The 9,654-nt window shown below is 32.1% G+C and overlaps 1 pseudogene across 1 annotated transcript; it reads left to right on the top strand.

The window, feature by feature from the left end:
* Positions 1-4,983: 4,983 nt before the first annotated feature.
* On the top strand, positions 4,984-7,461 carry LOC145959391 (uncharacterized; annotated as a pseudogene). The gene is made up of 5 exons (XR_014435020.1): positions 4,984-5,113; positions 5,181-5,470; positions 5,696-5,864; positions 5,972-6,099; positions 6,195-7,461. The product of XR_014435020.1 is annotated as an uncharacterized LOC145959391 (transcript).
* Positions 7,462-9,654: the final 2,193 nt, after the last annotated feature.

Below are 9,654 nucleotides of genomic sequence, written 5' to 3'. Positions count from 1 at the left end.
TAAATAGTTTATTTATTTGTAATTATATATATTAAATATTGAATATATTTATTATAATTTAAATTAAGCAATTAATCATAATTTGATTCTTTATTCATATGATTTAAATACGAGGGAAATTTAAAGAAAAAGATTTTTATATAAATCTATAATCTTGTAAAGGTATAAGCTTTTATAAAGTTATTAAAGAAAATTATTAGTAATACTTTTTTTTAATTTATAGAATTATTTTATTAATCTGCTATTATTATATGCGTCGAATATAAAATTCAATGCGTACAATAATTTTTGAAATATTATTAATTATAAATATTATTAAGTTTATTAATAATATTATTATAATTATTTTGAGCATTATTACAATTTAGATCTTCTATTTGTATGTTATAGATCGACGTAACAACCCAGATGATCTGAGAGGAGGAGCAGGCCTAGGAAAGGCATCCTGCACCGGCGGAACAACCTGATGGTGAGTATTATTTATATTAATTGTATATAAATAAATAAATAAATTTATTAATTTGATTTATATGAATAATTTAAACAAGAAAAATTGGGAAAATTTTTATAATAATTCTTTTTATAAAAGTTTCTACTTAAAAAAATAATTACATATAAAATTATTTTATATTTATATATCTACATATTTATAATTGTGTGCATCGGATATAAAATTCAATGAGTCTAATAATAATTTCTTAAAATATTAATTACTTTAAACATGATTTTTTAAACATTGATATAACTTGGATTTTATATTTTTATGTTACAGACATCGTAGCTTCAATATCAACTCGGCTGTTGCGCATCAGTGTCGGTGAGTGACAACCTTTTATTTTGAAGCAAAGGATTTGTAAATGCATGAAAAAATCCGTTGCTTCTAACTCTCGGTTGGCGGGACAATACGCGTGTAAAAATTAAAGTAAAAGGAAAAATATTTTTAAAATAAAGATAGATGATATTCTTATTGCAATTTTATGATAGATATTCATGAAATATTTACTTCCATTATATATATCGGCCTTTATAAAACAATTTTAAAAATATGGAATTTTAATCTGTAAATACTTAATCTATAAGATAAAGATATTTATAAGTAGCCCGCCGGATGAGAGTTAGTACTAATTATATTTTATATATCCATGATATGATTTATACTTTGCGATTTTTGACGACTGAATGACGTACGTTAAAATATGATCGTAATATCGCACGATCGTAAATAAATTATTAGTCGTCAAAATGAAATGGCCAGAAGTAGAGATAACTGGCTTGAAAAATACATGGTCAATACTGGCTAAAAGATATGTTGCGCGGCTAAGGCTTCCTAAATTTTATCGCGAATTTCCGGTTAGGGCTGCTCAAATTCCTCATTATCGCTGATTCCTAATTAGAGTTCTCCAAATTTCACTTTATTGATGATGAGTAAAATAAAAATCGATGATGATGAGTAAAATAAAAATCGATGATGATCGATGATGAGTATAAATAAAAATGATGATGAGCTGTAATAAAAATCTATAGCGAAACTGAATAACAAATATTCAAACAATAATAATATACCAATATTCGAATAGCGAATATTCGAATACTATTCGATTAGTAAATATTCGAATACTATTCAAATAGCGAATATTGGAATATTATTCGAATAACGAATATTCGGAATAAAAATCGATGATTAGTATAAGTAAAAATCGATGATGATGAGTATAAATAAAAATGATGATGATGAGTATAAGTGAAAATCGATGATGATGAGTAAAATAAAAATCGATGATGATGAGTAAAATAAAAATCGATGATGATGAGTAAAATAAAATTCGATGATGATGAGTATAAATAAAAATCGATGATGATAAGTAAAATAAAAATCGATGATGAGTAAAATAAAAATCGATGATGATCGATGATGAGTATAAATAAAAATGATGATGAGCTGTAATAAAAATCTATAGCGAAACTGAATAACAAATATTCAAACAATAATAATATAAGCGTTGAGAAGAGCTCTCTTTAAAATTAACAATTAGAAAGAAACAATAGGCAATAGAGAGCATGGAAATTAAATTTAACTTAAAGTAAAGTAAATAATCAGAAAATATAATTCGTTAAAGTGATACAAAAAACTCGAATAAATTCTTAACGAGATTTTTCAAGGTGATGAAAACAACGGTAATAGAAATATGTATATAAATAGGCGAACGTTTCTGGCTCTCGCTTTGAGCCTTCTTCAGCGCATTAACAAACGATATAAATTTAAAAATTACGTAATGTCGTAAAATCGGACAGACTTGTTAAAATACATGTTAAACTACCAACTGTCGGTGGATCACGCCTAAACAATTCAGACCTGAGACGCATCGTTGGTGGGCTCATGCTATCCATGTAAAGGCTCCATGGTGGTTGAGCCACAAGGTCTTCTGTAGAATATTTTATTATCACATTCCGACCTGATAACGGTACCAATCGTATCCTAAAAAGTGGCACGATATAAGTGTATGAAAAGATTATCTAATTGCACTCAACTAAACAACTTTAACGTTGATTTTGCCAAACTCACAGAGAAAGAATGTTCCATAACAATATTATAACGGATGAAAGTAACAGTATCGTTCTCAGTCGAACAGTTAATGTGTGGAAAGCTCACGAAACAAATTGTTTATATACGATTACATGACTTTCAAATTCTCGGAAGCTTGTTTATTATGTCCTGATATAAGGCCGGTAGGTTATCTGTGTCCATCTGTAAATTCAAGCCATTCTTTTGTCTTTTAATATGAAGCATTTCTGAGATCAGTCTTTTATTGTAGTATGGGATCTTATCTAAAATTTCAACATCGTTCCAGCAAAATTCATGATCAAAAAGAAGTCTATGATTAGTGATCACCGAGTAATTAGTAACATTCCTATTAATTTGTGATCTATGTTCAGAAACTCTGGTCTTCAGCATCCTAGAAGTTTGACCCACATACGAAGCATCACATTCAGAGCAATTGATCTTATAAACAACATTATTTTTACATTCATTAGGGATGTTATCTTTGTGTGCTCTGATGAATTTTTTTAATTTGTTTAAACTAAAGTAAGATAATCTAATATTCATATTTTTTATGATGCTTCTAAATTGTTCTGTGACATTAGGCAAATACGGAATCGTAAAGAAAGAGGAAGCGTTTTCCAGTGTCTTGTCATTAGTGTCGTCGTGTTTATTAAACATTCTTTCTCTGTGAGTTTGGCAAAATCAACGTTAAAGTTGTTTAGTTGAGTGCAATTAGATAATCTTTTTCATACACTTATATCGTGCCACTTTTTAGGATACGATTGGTACCGTTATCATGTCGGAATGTGATAATAAAATATTCTACAGAAGACCTTGTGGCTCAACCACCATGGAGTCTTTACATGGATAGCATGAGCCCACCAACGATGCGTCTCAGGTCTGAATTGTTTAGGCGTGATCCACCGACAGTTGGTAGTTTAACATGTATTTTAACAAGTCTGTCCGATTTTACGACATTACGTAATTTTTAAATTTATATCGTTTGTTAATGCGCTGAAGAAGGCTCAAAGCGAGAGCCAGAAACGTTCGCCTATTTATGTACATATTTCTATTACCGTTGTTTTCATCACCTTGAAAATCTCGTTAAGAATTTATTCGAGTTTTTTGTATCACTTTAACGAATTATATTTTCTGATTATTTACTTTACTTTAAGTTAAATTTAATTTCCATGCTCTCTATTGCCTATTGTTTCTTTCTAATTGTTAATAATAATATACCAATATTCGAATAGCGAATATTCGAATACTATTCGATTAGTAAATATTCGAATACTATTCAAATAGCGAATATTGGAATATTATTCGAATAACGAATATTCGGAATAAAAATCAATGATTAGTATAAGTAAAAATCGATGATGATGAGTATAAATAAAAATGATGATGATGAGAGTATAAATAAAAATCGATGATGAGTATAAATAAAAATGATGATGATGAGTATAAATAAAAATCGATGATGATGAGCAAAATAAGAATCGATGATGATGAGCAAATAAAAGTCGATGATGATTAGTAAAATAAAAATCGATGATGATGAGTATAAATAAAAATGATGATGATGAGTATAAGTGAAAATCGATGATGATGAGTAAAATAAAAATCGATGATGATGAGTAAAATAAAAATCGATGATGATGAGTAAAATAAATTCGATGATGATGAGTATAAATAAAAATCGATGATGATGAATATGAATAAAAATTGGTGATGATGATGGGTATAAATAAAAATCGATGATGATGAGTATAAATAAAAATGATGATGATGAGTATAAGTGAAAATCGATGATGAGTATAAATAAATATCGATGATGATGCGCTGAAATAAAATCTATAACAAAAATAAGTAAAATGAGTTAATTGAATATTCGATATAGTTATATGTTGTAATAATGAGAAAAATCTTTATTTTGCATTAAATATCATATTTCTTTCGTCAAAAGCGTTTCCTTAAAGAAAATTTTGACAAGAAGGCTAAATGTCAATGCTTATTGGCGCAACTCTACTCAATAATTACCGGTTTATTGAGCATTAAGGTGCAATTTCATGAAGCGAAGAAAAGCTAGCGTTTCATCCCCTCTCCTCAATTTTCGACAAAAGGACTATATTCAGCGAAGACACGCTCAAAGTTGGACACAAACCAACTTCTAGCGAAGCAACGTTCAACGTCGAATTTGAAATCAACTGATTGTGAATAGAATAAAGAGAAAATTTGCCAGTATTGTTGACTTGTTGAGAATTAAATTAAAATGGCTGAAAGGATTGATACAGCGTCAGAAGATACAAACGAAGTTAGTATATATTATATGTATAGTAATATCATACTTAGGTTAGGTTTTATTATTTCTTATTTATTAATGTTATATTAATTTATTTGTTATATTATGTTAATTTGTATTTCTCATATTGTAGGAAACTCTGTTAGTCTCGTACACTTGTGGTGTGTGCGAGACTATATTAGTTAAAAATGAATTGCGTCATCATCCTTGCTTTGATCCATATAATAACGTTTATATCGATGACAATTTATATATTTATCCTCAATGCGGTGAGTATTAATGACATTTTTTATTACATATTTTATAAGTAGCATTAATGGATGCTGTAACATGCAGATGACGGACAAATTATCCGCAAGAGTTTGGTGGGTGATGCGGAGACTATTGTAATGGAAACAACACCAAGCCAAACCCAGAGCCCAAGCCAAGAGACAAGCGATTGGCGAAACAAAAAAATTAGTGAAGAAGAACAGCTTATTGAAGAAGTTCATAAGCGTCCTGCGTTGTGGAATTTTAAGCTTCCACTTGTAGAACGAAGCCTGCAAATAAAAAAAAATTGTGGGAAGAAATCTATGCGTCAATGAATGGTAAAGGCCTCCCACATTGCACCTACAAAAGTTTTAATTGTAACCATAAACCATAAGAAAATTGACCAATCAGTTGATTGACGTTTCAGTTGATGATTCTCCTTGCGGTCAACAAATAATTGACTGCGATTGATCAATTTTCTTACGGCCTTACGATTACAATTAAAATTTTTGTATGTGCAATAATCTTAACACTCTAAATTTATACTTTTACTGGAATAAAATTTACTAGTGTGCTATTAAACATATTTTTTATTTTTCTAGGTACAATGGACATTCCAACAATGAAAAAAAAATGGAAATCGTTAAGTGATTCTTTCAGAGTCCACAAAAATAAGCAGCATCAACCGAGTGGCTCAGCGGCCACACGAAAAAATACCTGGGTGCACTATGAGCGGATGCGATTTCTTTACGATGTGCAGCTGGAAAACGAGTATGTATATAATTTATTTTTACGAGCGTAGAAACGTCACAATGCAGCAATACATTACATTTTTACTTACAATAAGCGCAAATGTAATGTAAAACTATATGTTGTAGAAGTACAACCAACATCCCAGTGAACATTCCATCTGAAAATAACGAAAATATGGAAGAATCCAATGATGCTGAGAGTATCATTTATGATGACAACAGCAGCAGCAGTGGTCGTGGATCACATATGTTAAGTTATTAGTTATTTTTTTATGAAAGGTATTAGGAAATAAAAAACTAAAATTAACCAATTTTTCTGAAATTTTATAATTTAAATGGGCAAATACATAATCTGAATATGGTTATATAGGTAATAGCAAACGTCGTCTCAGTCTCAGCATAGATGATTCTGTGGACGGAATTCTCGATCGATTTTCAGATGTCCTCAGTCAACCAATTACTGTCAACATTCCGCCGTTTATGCCTCCTGCGCCATCATCGGTTGACAAAGCAACATTATTTGGAAATCTTGTTACTACCCATCTTAAAGAAATCGATCCTCAATTGGTAGACAACGTAATGTTGCAAGTATTACAAATTATGAATGCTGCAAAGTCAGAAACTAATAGAAAGTAATAATGTTCGAAAACCGAAATATCGCTTCGAATGGGAATTATGTACAGATAAAAATCCGCATTTTTCTGTAAATTCAAGAATTCGAAATTAACGGGCGTTGAGAAACGTCTCGAACTCTCTATGTATCATAAAAACTCGACCGTTCGAGTTATCTCATTTTGTCAACACATAAGAAACGCGTGTCATAAACGTTCACAATAACATTAACAACCGTCGACAAAATCAGGGAGGCGTACGGGCATGCGCGCCCATACGTCACGCTCAGCTGATTGCCAATCGGCTAATAGAAAAAGGTTGCGCGCATGACAATTAAAGAACTGTCAACGTCAGACCTCATCGGCGGCCAATTGTACGCGGCGCCATGAGGTCACCGCTAAAGTACACAATTTATTGGGCCACGTCGCAACGGGCCCAAAATTTATTATTACAAATTACGCACGCTTTATAACGGGCACCGCACGCGAGCACCGCCAAGTCTCGTACTTTTCGTCAAACCACTCTTGTTAAACCGCTTCGCTTGTGAAAACCGCTATTTCAATATCGACCGCTTACTCTCTTGGACTTCCGCAATCTCTTAGATAAAAACCGCTGTGTTAAAACCGCTCGATCATCTGAAAGCAAATTAGCTCTTCAGCTTTGCACATTTATCTTTATTTATTTTTCTTAAATTATAATTGTGGTGTCGTACAATAAAAGCAAAAATACAAAAAAATTACGTGGTGTAGAGTCCTTTAGCTTATAATTAACTGTCTGTCGTCGTCTGGTTGACGCGCTCTCAAAACTCGTCGTTATCGCGGCAATCCACGTTCACCCGCGAACAAATAATGTAAATGCAATGATACAAACTATTGTGTCAACTACTGTGAATATTTATGGGCAGTTGTACTATATTTTATTATTTATATTATTATTTAGATTGTTTATTTTTTAGAATATTATTAAATAATAAGCAAATTTTTATCTTTTTTTAGATAGGACAGTCTAGAGAGACATGTGTAAGAATATGTTAAAATCTTTATTTTTTATGTATTTTACATTGTATTTATAAATATCAAAACATTTATTCCATAATACATAGAAAAGTACATGTAAAACTAAAATAAAATGTTCCTTGAGAGTATAATATAATTACGTTCTTATACATATAACATTCCACAAATAAATATGTGTGTTATTATTCTCATATAAAACCTGGAAATAAAATATTAGTTTGTTATGTGACACAAAATCGTAATGTAAAATTAATCATGTACATTTTATTTACTGTAATTTTATTTTGATTTTATTTAGTTCTATTATTTTGCCACGGCACTGCTCCCTCGTTATTAAAATAACGGCAAAATTCATCTCTAATTTCTATGCATTGTTTAGCACTCATGTTTGATCCACAATTCGAAATATCTTTGAATGCACATCCATCTTCCATAATGGTTCGCCAAGATCCTGGTTTGAAGCTATTTGGACAATGTGGATCATCGACATCGATCAAACACGGAGGCACATATACATTCACGTCAATGTCTTGTCGACGAAGCCAATTATGAAGACAAACAGTTGCCTGAACCATTAATTTAGCGTTTTCAGGATTGGCGATAAATGGTTTTCTGTATATTCTCCATTGACTGGCCAATATACCAAATGTGTTCTCTATCACTCGTCTCGCACGACTCAGACGATAATTGTACACATCTTGTTCCGGTGTAAGTCCACCTCTACCTGGATATGGACGAAGCAAATATGGCTTTAAAGGAAAAGCTTCGTCTTCCACAAGACAATATGGCAAAATAGACCCTCCTTCTGCAATTGCTGCTAGCTGTGGAATATTCATTCGGCCTTCATCAAACGCTTTCCCCATAGCGCTGTCTTTAAAAATGCCACCATTACTTCGTCGTCCATATGCCCCAATATCCACAAAACGGATCACATAATTTGCATCGCAAATAACCATTAATACTATACTGTGAGCATGTTTATAATTATAAAACGATGATCCAGCATTATTGAGACACTAAAAGTATAATAAGAGTTATATTATTTCAAATTGTACTTCTTGTAAAGTCATATCGTATACTGACAATGATTTTACGTACTTGAATGATGACATGCTTGCCATCAATGGATCCAATGCAATGGACAAAATTCCATTTTTCTTCGTAATCTGTGGCGATATCCAGCCAGTCTTTTTCTTCAAGTCGGCCTGACAGAACCAAAGGGCACAAAGAATCCCAAATTGCTTCGCATGTTTCACGAATAATGATACTTGCTGTTGTCACTCCCACAAGGTATTGGTAGGACATCGATGTCATGGAATCCCCGGAAGCAAGATACCTTCAATATTTCATATATAATAATATAACAATGCATTAAGCAAAAATGTATGATTATCACGTATGTACACTAAAAAAACGCTAAGTTAAAAAAATTAAATTTGGATGAAGCCAAACAAACCTGAATGTTAATGCCAATCGTTCAGATGGTGTGATAGATTGTCGAATGACGTCCTGTTTTTGCAATTTTGCTCCGATCATGCCCAACAATTCTTCCAACTGTGTTGCAGTCATCCGAAAGTAATTATGGAATCGTATGTCCTCCAATATTAACTTCGGGACCGACGCAAAGAAAAAACTGTGTTCGTTTCTATTTTCGAAAATGGGTGCTACCCAATGCTTTTTCTTTTTATATGTCTTCTTTTTTTTTCAAAAGAAGCATTATAGCAACTGCAACCGCTATGCGTCGTCTCCGAACTTCTGCTGCAACTATAATTGACACTGTACGTCTATATTGTTCTATGTACTTGTATTGATTATTATAATCCATTTTTATACGCGGTTAATTGTTGAAGAGAACTTCGCAGAACGGAGCAATCGAAAGGCAAAGGACCCCGCACAAACCTTATGGAAAACCGGTCTCGGTGGATTTGGCTGAAACTTTGGAAATTTGTAGTTTACGTGATCCTGATGAAAAGTTCTCATTGCACCAACTTGATTCATTGAGCCGTTTGAGCTCTAGGGACCGTCGAAAGTATGAAATAGGCGTTTTACCGTCGGCATTAGCGTTACCCAATGTGCACCATGGGGAGGTTGCGCGATCGGAATTGCACATCATGTGACTCTGAAAAGAGCCGTTTGTATGAATGTGTGTGTGTGTGTCAGAAAAAATAAGGACCCTACGAT

This window comes from Camponotus vicinus, unplaced genomic scaffold, assembly GCF_025532165.1.
Source record: "Camponotus vicinus isolate PSW18456_S1 unplaced genomic scaffold, iyCamVici1.0 SCAF_1, whole genome shotgun sequence".
NCBI classification, from domain to species: Eukaryota; Metazoa; Arthropoda; class Insecta; order Hymenoptera; family Formicidae; genus Camponotus; species Camponotus vicinus.
This window is presented reverse-complemented; position numbering and strand designations above follow the sequence as displayed.